Consider the following 21,350-nt stretch of genomic DNA (forward strand, 5'->3'; position numbering starts at 1 on the left):
CCAATATCCAGCGCATTTCTCATAGTAGACTCTAGAAGGTCCTCTTATGCGATGAGGGTCCATCATTCTGATTGTCTAGGCAATCCTTGTGCAATTCTATCAAGTACCAACCATCGATGGAAACGAAGCCAGTAGGATCTCTCCCCTCAAACTGACCTATGATCATCACTGGCACAACTGCATCCAAGTATGAGGACAAGCAACCATCAAGTATCCCTACATGGTCAAGCTGAAGTAGAGTACGATAAAGTATAATTGTTGACATAAAACACCCATATCAGGGCTTGCCAAATCCACTCAACCACTAACATTTTCAACAACTTTAGGGTGAGCATCCCTTTTGAAATGTTTGCAGTGGACTCAGTGACTGCCCTCTTGGTGGCAACAAGGCAACATTGCAGGGCAATCAATAACTAGCAATGGATGCAAAGAAACAAAGGCAAGTTTAAAAAAAAAAAACATGCGAGGTGCAGCACAACACATGTCAGGGAATGTGTGTTAAAGGAAAATGAAAAGAAAACACGGATTGGGCCTTGCACTGGGTAGATTTTCCTTTACATGACCAAAAATCACAAAGAAGAAACAATCAGTTATTAATGTGTTGAGGATAGGAGTGAGATTGTCGAGAAATATGTTACACTGGTTAAAGAGAAACGTGCAACATGGAAAACAAGAAAGGTATTCTAAATGCTACACTTGTGAATAGTCCCACGATAGGCTTGAACCGGTGAATGGCATTCCTCCCCCAAAAACACTTCACGATCAGCAACAGTAGCTTTTGGGGCCAACCAGAAAATATGACTGCTTGTAGCAGATTCCCAGGAGGCTGTGCTCTGCAGAGCACAACACAAATTGTATTCATTTACAACTTCCATCTACCACAGGGGCGGTGGTAAAGGTCTCAAATATACAGACAATTGCTAAACTGTAGCAGTCCCCTCAAGAAATCAAATAGCCCCCCCATCTTTCACGGTAATGGAACTTACTTTTAGAGACGGATGTCTGACACAGGGACCGGTAGATGCTGCAATTATTCAAGGGGCAGGTGAGTTGTGTGAACAAATAGCTGAACTGCATTTCATAACCAGGCATTCTCGGGGGCGTAAATGCCCTAAGCCCAACGGAACTGATATGTATGCAAACTATATGTTCTGCTGTTTTCCAGAGCAACTGAAGATGCCATTTAATATTGTGAAATGTAGGAGAAAAAAATACCTTTTGAATTTTACATTGGGAATATTTTCGGTTTTAATTATTGAACAAAATGTCCTCTAGTTCCTTTTATTTAAAATTGTTCAAGGTGAAAAACCCGATCAGCTTAACATAAAACCTTTCTTACATTATCTTAATGCAAATTAGGCAAATGCAGAAACCTGTGCACAATGTGTAATGCCTAGTGTCTATGCCAGCAGGCCTGTTAATTTCAGACGTCCATGTTGTGTATAAAAGTATTAGTGAGTAAAAAGCCAAACTTTGCAACACATCCACCATAGACAATATCGAGATGATGATCACATGATTTGACTCCACTGAGCAAGCAATCTGACTACTATGCGTTAATGTAAGAAATCTGATATTTTATAAGGTTACAATGGTTACCTGCAGAAATATAAACTGGGGTTGGAAGTTTCATCAGATTGCCCTCCTCACTAATAGTGCCAATGAGTACGGAGGGGTTAGTTCAGTGTGATGTCAATTTTAGAACACTGTCCAATAACATACATTGAGCGATTAGATAAATGATACACCTCTAAAGGGAATGGTTTCTGCTCTATAAAAAAGTGTCACAACTTTGGATTCTGGGGGCACTTACTTGCTCACTCACTGATGATTGAAAGGAGAATAGAATGGAAAAAGATGGTTTTCCTTTCGGACCCATTTTTGGTTTACTAGTAGTACACTGCAGGAGAGGACTACCTGAAGCTAAATTACCAGGCCTCCTTTAGCGGGGAAGAGCGGACAAGCCCTAAGAATGCAGGGAACCAGACCGTGGAGGGAAGCGGCCACCATCTCGATGATTGATGCCCAGAAAGAGAATTAAACCAGTAATTAAAGGCGCCCACCTGCCTTAGTCAGCCAAAAAGAAATTTGTATTCAAGTATATCAAGGACAAATAATGACACTCCAAAGAGGACTATTAAATCCGAGCCATTGGTCTTTGTGATAGTATGAAGGGGATGGGGTATATGAATTCACTGCATATCCTGAAAATGTAGTAAATATTTCAGAAGCATATGGTCTGCAGGAATTATAGACTGGACAAAATAGATCTGAGTGGTCGGTATACAGGGTGATCCATCCTCACTGTGTGTGCATACCTAGAAAAATATAATTTAAGTGTTTTCTTGGATACATCACCAAGCAGAATCATGCTATTGGCGCTGAACCGCTAAAGACAAAAGAGAGGGTTATTTGCTATCAATTTCCCGCCTTTAAATTGCCCATTGAAAATGAGAAATTTAAACGTTTACACATTAATGCTAGAGAGACCATTGAAGGTATTTTAACATGTGCTTTCATTTAGTAAGTGATTGACATGCATGATTGTGAAGTATGGAACAGGTTACATACCTGTAGCTGTTCTCTGGCATGGATTCACATGCTCCTGAATATTCCTCAACAGGCTGGGAATCATCGGTAAAGAAAAAAATCAGTTTTGTTTCTGAACTGTCTTTCTCCTAATAACCAATCACTGGTTTTTGGGTCATACTGCCCCCAGCCAATGACTGCCCTCTACCTAAGCCCCTCCTCTGGCAGCCATCTTCAGATTTGGTAGAACGTAAAGTGGCAGTAGGACCAAGAGAAAAGCCGCAGAGGGGTTCGCATGTAAATCCATGCCAGACCCATGCTGGAGAACAACAGTAACAGGTAAGTAACTTGTTCCTTCTCTAGCATGGGGTCTGGCATGGATTCACATGTTCATGAATAAAAGAATACATAGCAGTAGACACATGCACAACCACAGGAGGTGACAAGGCTCAACATTAAGCATCTCTTACCTCCTCACCAGGCTTACCTTCAAGCGAACAGGTTGCGCAGCACTGCTTGGCCGACTTTGGGCTCGTCCTTGGAATCCCGGTCGCCACAGTAGAATTTCATGAAGGTGTGCTTTGACCTCCACGTAGCAGCCCTGCGGATGTCCAGCAAGGGCACACCGGAAAGGAACACCGTAGTTGTAGCGATTTGGTCGAATGGGCTCTCGGACGGCCAGGCAACCGTCGGTTTGCCAACCGATGACAGTGGTGATGCAGCCGGAGAGCCACCTGGAAATGGAAGCCTTGGAGAGGGACTTCCCTTGGTTCACAGGGCCAAAGTTCACAAACAGCTGTGATTTCTTCTGAAAACTCTTCATGCGGTCCACGTAGGACTTCAGCGCTCTAGTCACATTCAGCGAGTGCAAAGTCCTCTCAGCCGGCAACGGGAACAAAACAGGTAACATGGGCTTGTTGAGATGGAAGTCCGACGGCACCTTGGGCATTAAGGAGGGGTGCATCCTCAGCACGACCCTCGTTCCGTGGAATGTCAAGTACGGAGGCTTACAGGAGAGGGCCTCTCTCCCACTCGTCGTGCGGAGGTGATGGCCACCAGAAACACTGTCTTCCACAATAGGAATTTCAGAGGCGCCGAATGCAGAGGCTCTAACTGAGGACCCATGAGCCTAGTCAGCACCACATTGAGCTCCCACGCCGGGGTCAGAGCCTTCACCGGCCTGAACGTGCGGAAAAGTCGTTTCATAAACTCCTTAACCAAGCGATGCGACCACAGCGACGATCGCCTCAAGAGTTCTGGTGTAGCGGGAGATAGCAGCCATGAGGATCATGATAGAAGCATGTGCTAGCCCCGCCTTGGCCAGCGACAGCAAGTACAGCAGAACTTGAGGGGCCGTAATCCGTAGAGGGTTTACCTTCTGTGCACGGCACCAGACGGTGAACCTCTTCCATTTTTATCCGTAGCATTTGAGAGTCTACGCCCTGGCAAGTACCTCGTTGCAGTCCACCTGAAGGGGCCCCTAGGGGACCCTCGCGTATGGAAAGAAGGCACAATCACCACACCAACTACTCCAGACACGAGGTTGTATGCCCAAAAGCTAGGGTTCATTGCAAAGCAAATAGTCTCAGTTGGCCAACTGGGTCTCACGTCCCACGACGTGTGTCTCCAGACCCCGAGGGACGCAAGAGAGCGAATCATTCTACAACAGTTACATATATACAAAATGAGCATCTTACAATCAGCAGTGACACATTCAATACCTCCCATAAGGCATTTCCTTTGAACTGGGTTCGATGATTGACAATTGTGACGAGTGCGAAACCTTCAGACATTCATTTTAGCAACAGTTTGCAATTTTGTGAGCCTGCAGACAAAGTTCTTTGTTTAAGAGAACACATTGCTTCTTTTTTTGCAAGCAAGCTGCATGCAGGGGAGAGACACATTCCAGGCCTCGCCATCTCCTAGTTTCTATTCGTGAGCTAGGGGTCAACCCGCTCTCCACGGCTCAGAAAAGGGGGCCGCAAAGACGAGCATAATTCAAGCCATTAATTGTTCGTTTCTACCATTCATACCGCATGAGCGAGACTGGCTGGCACCAGTGTAATGATTAAATGCCTTGCTGCTTACTTCCAAGGACTTGTGAGGGAGGAGACTGGGCATTTCTGTCTGGGTCGCTTGCGTTATGTTTCAACAAGTATCTTGCGGCCTTGCTCTATGCATGAACAATAAAATAGTCGAGCAGAATAAGCTTTCAGCAAAGCAGTTTTGATAGAAAAGCAAGAGGCGAAAGTTAAAAACAAAATGGCGATATCACTTCAAAATGGCCACACTTTAGTCAAGCTGATAGATGCGTATTTCTAATACCGACACATGAGGCGGTTGGCCTTCGGCCAACAAAATACATTGCCTCCATCATTGGGGGAGTAGGTGGGGGGGGTTATCTACTTTTTCTAGACTGACACCAGGATCTCGTATGCTCCAAACTCAAGCGCTGCATGAGCCAGACCTGCAGGTTCAGCAACCCCGGGTCGTGTTGCAGAATCGCGCCTCCTTCCCTGGCGAGAAGATCTGCTTCTGCCGGAAGCTTGATTGGTGGGGACGCAGACATGTTCAGAAGGTCCGGGTACCATAGCTGCCTTCGCCACGCAGGTGCGACAAAGCTCATCCTGCACCGGGACCGTCTGAGTTGACTGATGAGTTACAGAAGCAATGGCAACGGTGGGAATGCATAGAGGAACAAGCCGACCCAGGGGAATGAACGCATCCCCCATGCTCCCCGGCTGGCGAAACCTGCTGGCGAACCTCCGGCACTTGGTGTTTATCGGGGTCGCAAATAGATCGATCTAGGGGTTGCCCCATCGTCGAAAAAGTAGGTCCACCTGATCCTGCCAAAGCTCCCACTCGTGACAAGAGCGCAGCTCCCTGCTGAGTGAGTCGGCGACAGTGTTCTTCACTCCTGCCAGGAGTAAGGGTACCAGGAACAACATCTGGGTTACGGCCCAGTGCCATAGGTCCTGCGCTTCCTTGGAGAGAGCTGGGGATCTGGTGCACTCCCGTTTCCGAATGTAGAACATTGCGGTGGTGCTGTCGGTGAAGACTAGCACCACCTTGCCCTTCAGGGATGGAAGGAAAGACATGAGTGCCCAAAACGCAGCTCGGAGCTCCAGGACGCTGATGTGCAACGATTTTTCCTCTGGTAGCCACAGGCCTCTTGCGTGGAGACTACTATGAGCGCCCCATTGCTCCAGGGAGGCGTCTGTTGTCAACGTCTCCTGATGCATTGGGGTTTGAAAGTCTGAGCCTGCCGCGAGATGCGCAGACCCACCACCGGATTGCTCGACGGAATGTCGAGGAACTCTTGCCGCATCCGCAGTCTGCACAGCCGAACGTGGTAGATGCATGACATGCCGAGCAGGGACTTGCATGACCTATCCCAGGCAACTTCCATGGTCAACAGCCCTTGTACCTTGCCCAGGAGGGATTTTATCCTTTCCCTCGACGGTGAAGCTAGGTACGCCACCGTGTTGAGCCTGGCTCCCAGGAACAGAGTGTCCGGCGATGGCTCCAAGCACGACACTGCATCGTTTATCGAGAACCCCAGTTCCGTGAGCAGGCGAACTGTCCTCGCTGTGTGCTCGACAGAGTTCCCTTGACTTTGCTCGGATGAGCCAATCGTCCAGATAGGGGTAGACGTGGATCCCCGCAGGCGCAGCCGCGCCACCACAGGTGCCAGGCACTTGGTGAAAACCCTTGGGGCCGACTTCAAGCCGAAGGGAAGGGCCTTGAATTGATAGTGCTGCCCTTGGACCACAAAGCACAAACTTTTGATGCCCCTTGTGAAGGGGGATGTGGAAATGAGCATCCTCCAAGTCCAGCGACGACAGGAAGTCTCCTTCCTCCAGCTGTCTCAGCACGTGCTGAAGGATCAACATCCGGAACGTCTGGGATTTTATGTATTTGTTGAGGCGGCGGCGAACTAGAATGGGCCGCCAGCCGGCCTTCTTTCAGACGAGGAAGTAGCGAGTATACTCCGGAGCCTCTACGGGACGAGTTCTATCGCGCCCTTTTTTAGCATTGCTCGTACCTCTAGCAGCAGCTGTGGAATGTGGTTTTCTTTCCTGGCCACAGGTGGAAAACAGGGACACTTCCTTTGGAACTCCAGAGTGTGTCCGTGGGCCAGGGCCTCCAGCACCAAATGATCGGTGGAGATGGACTTCCACATGCTGATGAAGTTTGCCAGCTGGCCTCCCACTGGGATGCTCGGGTGGGGGGCCTGTCACGGCCGGTGCGGTCTTGCTTCGCTGAGGCCTTACCACCCTGGGCCCATTGGCGACGACTATGTCCTCCGGCCTTGCTGCAGCCTCTGTAGGCCTCCTGCGACGAAGAACGGGTCGCTTAACGGTACAAGGAACAGCCTCCACTGAATCCTTTGGAAGCAGCCTGTGACTTGCCTCCGGAGGACCGAAAGGACGGCTGTTGGAGTGTGCCTAAGGCATGGGCTGTCTCCGTGTCTGTCTTGATAGCCGGCAGTGACTCGTCCACCGGGCCGAACAAGTTGTCCCCGTCTAAGGGAATGTCCAGTACCCTTGCCTGTAAATCCTGACGGAAGTCGTTGCCCCGAGCCAACTTCGCCGGCGAAGGCAACCGCTATTGCCCATCTGGCCGAACCCAGTGTTGGCGATGTCAGTGGCCACCGTGATGGCATGGTCCGAAGCCACCTCGCCATCTTGTAGAATTTCAAGGGCCTCCGCCCTCTTGTTGTCTGGGAGGAAGTCCAGGAGGGGGGCCATTATAAACCACAGCTCCCCAACGTAGCGGGCCACGATAGCGAGAGCGATGGCTGCCTTAAAGGTCGCTGCCGACGAGATGACCAGACGTCTCACAGCATCCAGCTTCTTCCCCTCGCTGTCCGGTGGGGAAGTGGGAGTCGATGCCGCCGACCCTGCAGATTTCTTCTTGGCCGCCGCAGAGACCACTGAGCCTAGGGATGGCTGCGCTCTGAGGCATATCGGTGCAGAGTCTGGAACCCGGTATTTCTTGTCGTACCAGTCTCTCTTCGCCGGGGTCGAGGATGGGTTCTTCAGGAGGGATAGCCCTTCATCCCAGATGTGGTCCAACATCAGGACCGAGAGCACAGTCTTCCTTTTGGCCTCGCGTCGCTGATAAAGGAATCCCTCCTTCTGTTCTTCGGGGCACAGCTGAAACAGCTGAGGCCCTAGTGATCATGGTGTGGAACGAGCCAATTTCGTCGGGCGGAGAAGCCCGGGGTGGCGGAGACGGGAGATCTGCTCCATCGACGCCGCTGTCGTCGGTGTCTTGTCCCTCGGCAGAGGGGATGAGGTGAAGGATGGCAGGGTGGTGGTGGATGGACTCTCCTCTGCTTGGCTGGAGGGCCCCCGACAGTCCAGGCGCCGCTGGATCGCCCGGTGGAAGCAATGGCATTCTTGTCCTTATTTCTGAGCACAGCGTGTGCAGGGCTTGTAGGATGTCCTCCGACCTGTGGTGGTTGCGAAGGGAGCAGTGGCGTGGTGTCCTCCGGTTCCTCGCCGTCCTGCCGCCTCTCGTCAGATCCCTTGTCACTTTCCACGTCCGCCTCGTTGGGGGCCTCACTCCCCCTTGGCTTTCTCCGATGGAGTCGCCCGGGCCTTCTCCCAAAGCTTACCCGGGTGGTCCAACTTCCTTTTCATCGAGCCGGAGAGTTGGCTCGTGATTGACGGCGTCAGCGATGCTGCGCCCGGCCTGGTTGCCGCAGGGCCCGTACCAACAGCGCTCCCGTTGCCCGCAGACTTGCGGTGCTCTGCCTTAGGTTAGCCCCCGTCGCACCCTCAAAGGTCTTAGAAGGCCGCTCGGATTTCCTTTTGAAAAAAAAGTATGCCGCCGGGTTCTTCATATCCAGCCACTCGGCGAGCCACTTGCGACTGTCCTTCATGGTGCGTGAGGACATGTCCTTGCAAAACGCACAGGCCTCCTCCACATGCAATTGGTCCGAGTGAAGGCAGTAGAGGTACAAGGAGTGCCCATCGTATTAGAAAATATTCCGTAGTCCACATCCTGGGCAAATCCAGAACAGAGGTGTTGAGTCTCCCTCATCTTCGGCCATGTCCATGCGGGGTAGGCCTCAAGAGTCTTCTGGAATCCTCCAAGAAGTGGAACTCGACGGAAAAAAAAAAAATCGCCCTTGAGGGGCGTAGAAATTTCCTGGAAACGGGTCCCCGTTAATCGGATGATGAATCGGTGGAGCTTGAGGCTCAACTGACCGACAAAAATATAGAAAACTCTGAAAAAACAACATACAGTAAAAGCTTGAGAGCTAAGCACGAGGACTCCCAACACTTGAACGTGCAGTAAAAATTTGAAGATGGCTGCCAGAGGAGGGGCTTAGGTAAAGTGCAGTCATTGGCTGTGGGCAGTATGATTCAGAGACCAGTGATTGGTTATTAGGAGAAGGACAGTTCAGAAACAAAACTGAAACTGACTTTCTTTACTGAGGCTTCCCAGCTGAGGATGGGGAATATTCATGAGCATGTGTGTTAGGGACAATTCTCATTTTATGGCTTATTTCCCTTACCTATAGAGTCCCCCAGCAGCTTTGCTGGATTTGAAGTGTTTGTTTCTTTTCACCTGCTAAGAGTGAGACTTTTTCCCACTCAGGCATTTTTGCTATGTGTGTCCTAGGCTATTTTTGTGTTTAATGTCTATGGGATTTTCTCAACCCCATAGGAACCATCCTTATTCACATGTGTTACACAGCACCCTCCGTGCAGTGACACAGGGGTGTCGTAGCGACCCCCAAACATAGACTCCATACCCTGGGACTAACTACTGTCTCCCAGGTCATGTAAAGTCCCAATTGACTTCACTAGTCAATTTTTTATGAACTAAACCAGTACAACCCATCTTACTAGGGTTAACAGTTTTTCCCTTATGTTCATTTTTTAGGGGGTACCGTACAGTCCCTCTCTCTAAAGTTTCTGGCTGGTGGCAGTGGTTACTACCATAAATATTCGACCGCAAATATTTTCCTATGGGATTTTTCCATTGTTCAAGGCTACCACTTTTTCTGACAGTCTCTAACATACCACCGGTTTATTTTTATATTAACTTTACTCCGGAAGGTTTTATTTGCCAGAACTTTAATATAAATTCTCTCGTGTCTTTCTCTAAACTGCTAACCCAGGTCAGGGATCCTTTGTTCGTCCTTTTGGCTGGCTTCTGCCAAGAAGCCCTCCTTTCGGCGCCACTGAGTCTGGGGTGGGTCCGTTGTGTGGGAGGGGAAGTAGGACCCCTTGACAGGGTTGCCTCAGTAACCCATGTCGCACTCTATCCTGATGGGCTGGAGGGCCTCCCGCCAAGATGACCACTCCACTGTGTGACAGCTAAGCTGTATGAATGGGGCTCCTTTTGCATAAAAGCAGGGTCCTGAGGACTGGAAGAGCAGGACGTCGCCACTGGAACCAAGAAGCCGAAGAGGAGAGAAGCCAAAGACCTCTGCAACGCCTGAACCACCAGTGCAGCCCTGCTGCAGCGTCTCACCACTTGTTTCCACACGACGAGAGAAGATCTTCATCTGCAAGAGCCTTCTTCCCTTGAGCTGGTGGGGCCAACCAGTTTGCCAATCGCCTTCCTGGACCTGCCTTGGTCGAATCACCAGTATCCCGTACTCGGAGGCTGGATAGCCAGGCACCAGTCCACCCAAACCACGATTTAAAGGAGCGTACCTTTTATTTGTTGGGCAGCACCGCAGCTGGTTTCATCCCTGGGTAGTGCAGTAACTCGAACCTTCCTCCATGAGAGCCTCCCTTCCTCTGCTGGATCCTCCGAACTGGAGGAAATACCAAGAACTGCCAGCACAGGAGCCACTTCATTTTAAAGGTACATTCTTCCGCCAGGACGCCCTTTCTTCGCGGCAGCCCTAAAGGCGTTTTAAATCCTTTACCTACCTGTTGGGTTGGCTGCCTCTCTTAACATTGTCTTTCACCTTCTGCATCCACCTTTTCAAAATCGTTAACCAAAGACTTGACTGCAGCTACAACAACATTTTGCTCCTGGGCCCTTGCCCTGTACCACTGACTGGCACAGGCCTACTGACTCTGGCTATATTTGTTAGAACTGCCTTCTTTAGATTGATTCTCAACTAGAACTGTGTTGGTGCATCTACTTCTTATAACTACCCATTTCTTCCACTTTCTAAACCTTGTGAAAAGCCATTTTGCTCAGTTTTCATTTAAGTATATTCTATACTGATGCACTGTCTTGCTTAAACTGGTTCACAAACTTATGGGAAGTGTTGCTAGGGTGTGTAAGAAGATATTTGTGTAACCTGTGCTTTCCCTCCCTTGCGCGAAGTTGCTAGAGTATCCCTTGTGTGTGGTTTTCACTGTGCCGTTTTGCTCAGTTTTCATTCTGGTTCACTTGGTCTACAATTTAAATAGGGAGTGTGTATATTTTTCGTTGACTTATTTTAACTTGCTTGATGACTGATTAATGTGTTTTATTAGAAGTGTATAAAAATAAATATATATCTACTTTTTAATACAAAGCTTTGGTCAGTGTTTCCTTGTGCCATAGTACTGTAGGCCTATTGTGTAAACCCTGAATACTGCTCATCTCCCTCTTGAGATAAGTCTGACTGCTCAGCCACAGCTACCAACTAAATCTTTGGGGTACAGACTGATACCAAAGGGGATTTATTGCTCTCACCTGTAGTCCTAATCTTCTGTAGTGCTCCCTAAGGGAACTGCACAGGATTCTGCCTAACAATGTGAATCCATGCCAGACCGCATGCTGGAGAGCTTGTCATTTCAACTGAGTTTTATAGAACCTGGTTTGTCCATTGAGGTGTGGAGGATCCATTTTTAATAAGGGTGGAGTGCACACATTTAGATAGGCAGTGATGTTCGGCTTTAATTTGGTGTAACAAATGAAAGCCTTACCCTGGGCCCCAAGGAAAAGCAGACAAGCAGAGCATCTGCAACCATCATCCTGGATCCGCTAAAATCAGTGAAAAAGCAGTGGGCAAGTTTTATTTGAGTAACAGCGCTGAAGTTATTCGACAGATGAGTGAGGTGCAAAGGCGCGGTTTGTGATTTACTGCTTCGGCAGGCAAGGGCAATATGGTTTCATTCATGGTGGGTGGCTGAAGGTGGTGCATGGGAGTGCGGGAGATGTGCAACATTTTCCAAAAGCCAGTGAAGGGAAAAATGATACAAAAATAGGGCAAAAGTTGTTAAAAACATGCAGAAAACAGATCTTACTTTCATAAGGGAGATTAGAATATAAAGTAGCTAACTTTATAAATCCAATCCAAGCTAATGAGTGTTTTAGGAGTCCCAAAACAGTCCGATAAGAGTCTCAGGTGAGTATTACTATGAAGGTTACTACGATAAAGAGACCACGACAGAAGCAGCAAGTTCAGAGAACAATGTAAAAGGTAGAAAATGGCTTAAATCAGGGTTTCGATGCTTCAGCAAGTAGTTAACACCCTCAAGAGGGCAACATAAAAGCACTGACCCAGCCACCACTGACCTGGGAAAGCTTTTGACAACGTTATGTAAAGCAGGACGTTGTGCCCAATGCAAACCCAATGGGAAAAGGGTTGACTAAAGAGCAACTTTAAAACCCTGAAGGTTCCACAAAAGAAAGCAACTGCCCAGACGATCTGGTAGCTGGGGAAGACATACCTCATGGTTGAGCAGGGTCGTGGGTTTGAGGAAGCTTCTTCAGGTTTCGCCTTCGGGCTCTTGGTCGGCGTCATCTTGGAGTTTGACACAGAAGGGTTGCAGCCAATAGCAGAGAATGGAAGATTTCCACGAAGATTCCAGCACCGAGGCTGGACAAAAGCCTTGCAGCAGAGCAAAACTAGTACCGGGTGCAGCACGTGAATTGCAGAGATGTAAGCTCACAGCCTGAGAATGGCAATGCAGATTAAGCTTCAAACATATATTTGGGGGTTCAATAGTGGACAGCTAGCATCGCAGAATCTGCCCAGCACCAGGCTTGCATTAGTGGTACACAGCCCCCTGCCTCCGTTTCTGCCAGTTAAAATAGTGGTCATCCTTCACATGCTTGCTAGACAAAGGCCACTGAAGAAGCATAAAGAAATTAGACAACCCCACAGGAAAAGACAGGGAGCAACCATCTTGAGTATAGGGTCCTCCTAAATGTATTACAGTGGCTACAAAGACTGCAAACCATGTTGCATCCAAGCAAAACGGTAAAAGGAATCAACTGCCACCAGCCTGTTAAGGAAAAGCATGGAAAGTGTTACTTCGTACAAAATAAAGAGGACACACAAGGTCCCCCACAGCACTCCATAGAAGATGGCTTGGGCTGCAAAGAAAGAAAGCCCCACACGCTACGAAAAGGCTAATCTAGCCCACAATGGCAAGCCCAAAGGATATGCAGCACACCTACACAATACAAGGGGCCCTTGGGGTTCCTAGTAGTACTTCACTTATCGTGAGGGGTGCAATCATGAGAAACATATTTCAGGGGAGCAGGAGAGGTCTACAAGTACGGGCAACCCATAAAGGTAAACCAGTGTCCCAGAACAAAGAGGAAAGCAGCAGGTTAAGGAGGTTGACGAACCTTATTCTCCTTCAAAATCAGAAAATTCATCCAGAAAGTCCACCATTAGTGCTGGTGGGCTCAAGGAAGTAACGCAACGATTTGCAAAAGGAAAATGAATCCCAACACAGGGGCAACACTCATTCTCCCCCCCCCCCCACACCAAGGCCAATATTAACTTATTTTAATTTGTTTAGTCCTAAAAGAAGTTTACAAAGATATACAATACTTATAAACTCATAAAACACATTATAAACAATAAAAGCACAGGGTTAAAAACATGTTTTAAGAACTTATGAAATGCACTTATTACAGCATTGAAAACACTGTGCAAGGAAATATAAGCCAGAATATTTCCCTTCTACGTCCTACATGCAACATACATGACCCAACACTTTCCAATGCCATCGAACCGCCACTGCAGTGTATACTTCACCCAACTAGGGGGGCACCACTTTCTGTCATAGTACTCAACTATACTGAGCTCCAAGGTGACAAATGCTGGTCCTATCCCAGTAGCCCTTGAGCCATTCCCTGGCCATGGATAAATCTGTATGCTTGAACCACACTTCATCCGGGGGTAACCATTACTTCCCATTTGAAAGGTGCAAATTGCAAATCCCCATGTTCAAATTTAATTTATACATAAATATACTAAACAAATCCCAGTAGGTATCTGCCATGTCTTGCCTCAAAGGCATGTTAAAACCTTTTCTACACTCAATTGGGTCCTTCTCTCCTGCTTTATTTCAGGCAGAAACCTCTTAACACCCCATAAGTGATACAAAGCTATGTGTACACATTATCTGTGTTCAAGGAATAGGTCCAGAAAGCATCGCCCATTAGTGACTCGTAGGAATGGACCAGCCCCCCAAAATCATAATGTGTTATACTCCCCATGCTGCGCATTCCATCATTAAATGTTTAGTTGTCTTCAATTTGTCAGGGTTGTTACAAACTCGGCAGCATCTTTCCTTTAAAGGAATTCGTAACTGGGCTCCAATATTTGCCAGTACCAGCAATTGGTTAATGCGCAGCTTGAGTCGAAAATACAACATTGCAGGGTTCAGGCACTGCCCAACGTATTTCTGGGGTTGGGGTCACACCTGAGATGTAGGCATAAATACATAATGCCTCAAGGTGACTAACCCAATCCCACTCCTTAACTTTAGCTTTATAAATACGTTTTAGGGTTTCGTATTTTGTGCCCCTTGTATAATCAGGGCTCCACCCAAAACTCCTGTATAGTTTGGCTAGTAAGGTCTCAAACCCATCCTCCTTCATGCATCTGCCCAAGTTACTACTGTGACCTAGAAGGGCCAGCAACTTGCATTCCGGATTGTAATGGATTTTCAAGTGTAGTACGCCTTGCCAAGTTAGCAACACCTTTTAACGAGACCAGGCCTAATTCAAGACAAATATATTGCACTGTAATGGACGCACTATGTCTCAATAATAACTGCTTCCAGAACAGACCTATAGAGTCTAGCCAAGTCAAATCTTTCATGGCCAGCACCTCCAATCCATAAAGGACCATGGGACAATGACATTGCTTATACAATATTATAACCCCTTCCAATAAAACCCCTTCCATTTTTCTAATTAAGTTGGTAACGAGATGTGCCAAGCGTATGGCCTTTATTCTCTTGGCTTCGACTATATATTTATAGGTTTTACCACAAGCCACGTCTAATCCCAAGTAGGGGTAAATCTCAACATAATCCACCTTTCCAAAGATGGTTATGAAACTGGGGCTCTTCACTCCATTTGCAGAGACTACCATGATTTCCGTTTTCCCCATGTTTATTTTGAGCTCATTTTCAATTGCATATTCATTTAAAACATTGACCATGGCTGTAGCACGATGTGTACTTCAGCATGACAATCTGCGTAGATCATGCATGGGATAGGACGCCCACCTCTTTGGGCAGCATCCAACAAATGGCAACAATCTTTCCGGAAGGTCAGCCATATATGAGTTTGACAATAACGGTGCTAATGTACAACCTTGCTTAGCCCCCTTTGCGATCTAGGTTTGCAAGAGCCCAGTCTTAAGTTAATCGGACCTGGGATACTGTGTTCCAAAAACACTTTGTGCGGTCCACGTAGAACTTCAGCACTCTAGCCACATCCAGCGAGTGCAAAGTCCTCCCAGCCGGCGACGAAGGAGACGGGAAGAAAACAGGTAACACAAAAGTCTCTGAGATTGAAGTCCGACAGCACCTTGGCATGAAGGAGGGGTGCGTCTGCAGCACCACCCTCGTCGTGGAATGTCAAGTAAGGTGGTTAGGAGAGGGCCTGAATCTCTCCCACACGTCGTGCGGAGGTGATGCCACAAGAAAAAATATTTTCCATGATAAAAACTTCAGCTGTGCCGAATGCATAGGTTTGAACAGTGGACCCATGACCCTAGTCAGCACCACATTGAGCTCCCACACCACAATGAGCTACAAAACCATTATATTAAAAAAACACAGTCACAAGGGGGCCAGAGTCTTCACTGGTGGGAACGAACGGAAAAGTCCTTTTATGAATTCCTTGACCAGGTGGTGTGACCATAACAACCGCCCCGGAATTCTGGTGTAGCGGGAAATAGCCGCCAGATGAACCTTGATGGAAGCATGAGCCAACCCTGCCTTCGCCAGCGACAGTAAATACAGCAGCACCTGCGGAGCTGTAATCTGTAGAGGGTCTGGTTTCTATGCTCGGCACCAGACGGCAAACCTCTTCCACTTATGGCCATAGCATTTCAGTGTAGACGAAGACTTGGCCTTGGCAAGCACTTCCTTGCAGTCCGCCAGAAGATCGTATCCACCAAACTCTAGTGCTGCAGGAGCCAGGCCTGCAAGTTCAGCGACCCCGAGTCGTGGTGCAGAATCTCGCCTCCCTCCCTGGCGAGAAGATCCGAGTCTGCCGGAAGCTTGACTGGAGGGGACGTCGACATGTCCAGAAGGTCCGGGTACCGTATCTGCCACGCCAGTACGATGAGTATCATCCTGCACCGAGAGAGTCTGGATTGATGAGTCGCAGAAGCAACGGCAAAAGGGGAGGGGGAGGCATAGAGGAACGGGCCGTCCCAGGGGAAGGAGAATGCAGCCCCCATGCTCCCCGGCTGGGGAAACCTGCTGGCGAACCTCTGGCACTTGATGTTAGTCGCCATCGCAAACAGATCGATCTGGGGATTGACCCTTCGTCGGAATATAAGATCCACTTGGTCCTGCCAAAGCTCCCACTCGTGGCACAAGCACAGTTCCTTGCTGAGAGAGTTGGCCACAGTGTTCTTCACTCCTGCCAGATAAAATTTGATGAGGAACATCTCCTTTGGCGACGGCCCATCACCATAGGCGCTGCGCCTCTTTGAAGAGCACCTGGGGATCTGGTGCCCCCCTGCTTCGGGATGTAAAACATAGTGGCAGTGTTGTCTGAAGAGCCGCACCACCTTGCCCTTGAGGGAGGGAAGGAAAGACTTGAGGGCCCAAAACACGGCCTTTAGCTCCAGAACGTTGATGTGCAACGACTTCTCCGGTAGCCACAGGCCTCTTGCGTGGAGACGACCGGTGGGTGCTCGCCATCCTTCCATGGAGGCGTCCGTCGTGACAGTCTCCTGATGAGGGGGGGTTCTGGAAATCTGCGCCCGCCGACAGATGCGGACCCCCCCCACCACCAAATCACTCGACAAACTTGTCGAGGGTGATCTTGTCCTCGAAGCTTCCCAACACATGGATCCAACCGGCATCGAGGAACTCCTTCAGCGGTCGCATCCGCAGCCTGCACAGGTGCATGAGATATATGCACGATGACCCAAGGGTGAGGTCCATCAAGTCCCGAGGAGGGACTTGATGGACCTCACCCTTGCGATCTTCAGGCTGAACAGCCGTTGTACCTTGCCCAGGATAGCCGCTATTCACTCCCCGACGGGGACACTAGGCACGATACCGTGTTGAGCGATATTATCAAGCAGGACTATGCAAAGTTGATAGAGAACCCCAGTTCCGTGAGTAGCCAGACGGTCGCCACCGTGTGCTAGACGGCAGTCTGCCTACTTTGCTCGGATGAACCAATCGTGCAGGTGGGGTAGACTTTAATCCCCTGCAGGCGCAACCGCGCCGCCACTGGCGCCAGACACTTGGTGAAAACCCTTGGTGCTGACTTCAATTCGAAGGGAAGGGCCTTGAATTGGTAATGCTGCCCTTGGACCACAAAGCACAGAAACTTAATGTACCTTGTGAATGGGGATGTGGAAATGGGCATCCTCCAGGTCGAGCGATGATAGAAAATCCCCTTCTTCCAGATGTCCCAGCACGTGTTGAAGGGTGACCATCCAAAACTTCTGGGACCCGATGTACTAAGTCTAGTATGGGTCTCCAACCGCCCATCTTCTTTCTGATGAGGAAGTACCGAAGGTACACTCCAGAGCCCTGGAGCCTTTTTGGGACGAGTTATATCACAGCCTTCTTCAGCATGGCCCGTACCTCCAGCAGAAGTTAAAGGACGTGGTTTTCCTTCCTGTTCACCGGTGGAATGCGCGGGCACTTCCGTTGAAATTCCAGGGTGTGCCGTGGTCCAGGGCATCTAGCACGATCAGTCGGTGGAGATGGACTTCCAAATGCTGACGAAGTTCACCAGTCAGCCTCCCACCGGGGTACGTGGGTGGGGGCCAGATGTCGCAGCCAGTTCAGTCCTGCTTTGCCCTGGGGGGCGCAACCTTAACGACCTCCTCTGGACTTGCTGCAGCCCCTGTAGGCTTCCTGAGTCGAAGAGCAGGACGGTTCACGATCGGATGAGCCGCCACCACCGAAACCTTTGGAGTACCCCCCCCCCGGGACTTTCAAACAGAGGTCAGAAAGGAAGGCCGTTGCTGCTGGAGCGTGTCCAACGCCCGTGCCGTTATCTCCCTTGATGGCCTCAAGAGACTAATCCACAGTCTTGCTAAATAAGGTGTCCCCGTCGAAGGGCATGTCCAACACCCTCGATTGTACATCCTGGCGGAAGCTAGTGGCCCTCAACCAACCCCGCCAACGAAGGCAAACTATGTTGCCCTGTTGCCCATCTGACGGAATTCAGTGTCAGCGATGTCCATGGCCACCATGATGGCATGGTGTGATGCCACCTTTCCTTCTTGCAGGATCTCCAGTGCTTCCGCTCTCTTGTCGTCGGGAAGGAAGTCCAGAAGGTGAGCGATCTAGAACCAAAGCTCCCTGTCATAACGGGCCACGATGGCCAAGGCATTGGCCGCCTTGATCGTCGTCACAGCCGACGAGATGACCCTGTCGCCCCAAGGCGTCCAGCTTATTTCCCTCGACGTCCGGGAGGATGTGAGTTGGGGAGGGTGGGGGAGAAAGTGGAAGAGGACTTCAACACCAAAGATCCAGAGGACGACTTTGCCGCCGAGACCGGGGACAGTTGGGAGCTGAGACAGTTGGGTGCAGAGTCCGGCACTCCATACTTCTCATACCAGTCTCTCATCGCCAGGGTCGAGGACTGGTTTTTGATAAGGCACGGCCCCTCTTCCCAAATGTCATCCAATAGAGGGATTGAAAGCACGGTCTTCCTCGTAGCCTCCCGGCGCAGGAAGCCTTCCTTCACCTCAGGGGCCAGTTGAAACATTCCGAGGCAGTAGCTATCGTGGCATAGAAAGAGCCAATCTCGTCGGGCGGCGTGGCCCTGGGCACTGGCGACAGGAGGTCCACTCTGTCGTCCTCGTCCTTGCCCTTAGTCACCATATCCAGTTCCGTATCGTCCATCGGAGGAGGGTATGGCGGCGAAGGATGGCAAGGAGGTGTAGGATGGACTCCTCTTGACCGGGGGTTCCCCGACAGCCCAAGTACTGGAGACAGGGGCATCCTTGTCCGGATCTCTGAGATCAAGTATCAGCCCCCCCCCACACACACACCCACTCCCCCAGCTTTCTCCAAAGTTGGCTGGGACTTCTCCAGAAGTTAACCCGGATGGTCTGACTTCCTCTTTGGTGGAGGGTGCCAGAGATGCAGTTTCAGACCTGGCCGCTGAGGAGCCCATTCCAACGCTGCTCACGGTGCCTGCGGGCTCGCAGTGCTTTGCCTTATGTTGGGCCCCGGTCGCCAGAGCGCCCTCAAAGGTCTTAGAAGACCGCTCAGATTTCCTCTTGCTGGGTGAGGCTTGCTTGCCGGGGATCTTTGTCTGGAGCCGCTCAGAGTCCGCTTGCAAGGCACCATATTCTTGCAGAATGCACAGATCTCCTCCACGTGCATTTGGTCAGAATGTAGGCAGTAAGGGCATGGAGTGCCCATCGTCCAGGAAAAGGTTCCGTAGTCCACATCCAAGGCAGATCCTGAACAGAGGCGTTGAGTCTCCTTTATTTTCAGCCATGTCCACGCGGGGTAGGCCTCAAACAATGTTCCGGAATCCTCCAATAAAGGAACTTGACGATAAATCCCCCTTAGTCGGATGATGGATCGGTGGAGCTAGAGGCTCGATTGAGCAAAAAAATTCAGTAAACTAAGAAAACACAAAACGCAGTAAAATGCCCGAGAGCTAGTCACGAGAACTCCCACCACTCTAGCATGTGGTAAAAATCTGAAAATGGCTGCCAGAGGAGGGGCTTAGGTAGAGGGCAGTCATTGGCTGGGGCAGTATGACCCAGAGTTCAGTGATTGGTTGTTAGGAGAAAGACTGTTCAGAAAAGAAACAGAAAATTATTTTTCTTTTACCAAGGATTCCCAGCCTGATGATGGGAAATATTCATGAGCATGTGAATCCACGCCAGACCCCATGTTGGAGAATAGTAAATCACCTAAGAAAATGTGTACATGTGAAATACAAAAATGAAAGGAACTTGGTTTGTTGCATCGGGCCCTCTAAAATTAGAGACTTTGAATGGCAAAGAGACTTTGGCACAGATTTTGAAGTTATGAACTGCACCTTTGTGCTAGAGAGGTCAGAGACTGTGCTAAGCTCTAGTGTGCTGCCTTGCTCTGTGCTGAAAACTTGGGGAAGGGAAGCATACGGCTTCAATATCGGGACATATGATTTCTTCAACACTTCTTTTGCATATCATTGTTTCCCACACTATTTGTATTCAGAGGTAAGGATTGGCAGTAGGTTTATCAGTATAGGCCCTTTTATTTTGACAAAACACTAGGACTGCGTTATTATTTGATGGTCGAAGCTTGCTCCCATCTTTAGATTCAGGATTAGATGGGCATTGTTCAAACCCAATTGAAGTTCAATAAACACCCTTGAACTGTGGCCACTTATGTCCGTCTTACTATTGATACCATCCTTACAAACCCCTCCGGCCATCAGCAGGAGGGGATACAATGCGATTATCAGTTCATGAGCCCCTTACAACTGGAGTACACCAAAAGCATCCTGAATGCACACCATGACTTAATACCACCATCACATTAATAATGGACTCCATAAAGGTCTGCCAACCAATAAATAAAAGCACCCGTCCATTCTTTTGATTACATTTCCTTCGTGTCAAAACACTGAAAATGTACATTCATCCCAACTATGACTGACCCTCGTTTTAATTTCCCCTATATAGGTTGCCCTGACTTTTCCCCACTCTTCCCCTTTCCCTCTCTCTGGACCCCTTTTTGTTTTCACAAAACAGCCCGTGGTCTGGGTGCCACCATAGGTGGAGTCACAATTCACCCCTATACGGTGAAGGATCAGAGCTTTAAGACCATTCTGGTGATGGGCACCCAACCCCCCCTCCATTCCCCAAGCACCAGCATTTTCACCTCAAATGAACACCCGTCATGGGTTTGCTACACCACACTAGCACCAGAAAGATCAGTTATGCCTTTGCCCCTGAAATGCCATCATTTGTCTTTTAAGAAAACCGATGGTTACCCCAAAAAGCTAGCTTTTTCTCAAGTACAGGTACAGTCATGTTATGCACAAGGAAAAACATGTTAATGTAATGTGTACTTGGCATTACTTGAAGCACAGACATTGCACGTTAACAAAATAAACTGCCACTGTTGTGAAGAAAGCATCCTACACCCATTTGGCGTATTATTTATACGTTGCAACAGAATCCACGACACTATGCAAAGCAGTTGGAAAGCCAGCAATCATGACCCATCTAGAAAACTTATTTTTGGGGCCAATGAACTTTTTTTCCAACACTGTTCTTCAAGTGTTCTAAGGTGTTCCTGCTAATTAACATTACATGACTTTTCCCATTTAAGAGAAACCCTGCCTCACTACAGGATGGTCTTCATAATCCCTCACAAGAAAATTACCAAGGAGCCTTATTGTAATAAAATGTATCAAGAGGGCACTAGTGAATTTAAGCCATA

General features: G+C 49.0%; 1 protein-coding gene across 1 annotated transcript in view; it reads right to left on the minus strand.

The window, feature by feature from the left end:
• The window catches only part of NCBP1 (nuclear cap binding protein subunit 1), a 1,187,216-nt gene that overhangs the window by 715,300 nt on the left and 450,566 nt on the right, over positions 1 to 21,350 (minus strand). The window lies entirely within an intron of this gene.

This window comes from Ambystoma mexicanum, chromosome 6q (assembly GCF_040938575.1).
Source record: "Ambystoma mexicanum isolate Mex_15411 chromosome 6q, UKY_AmexF1_1, whole genome shotgun sequence".
Lineage (NCBI taxonomy): Eukaryota > Metazoa > Chordata > Amphibia > Caudata > Ambystomatidae > Ambystoma > Ambystoma mexicanum.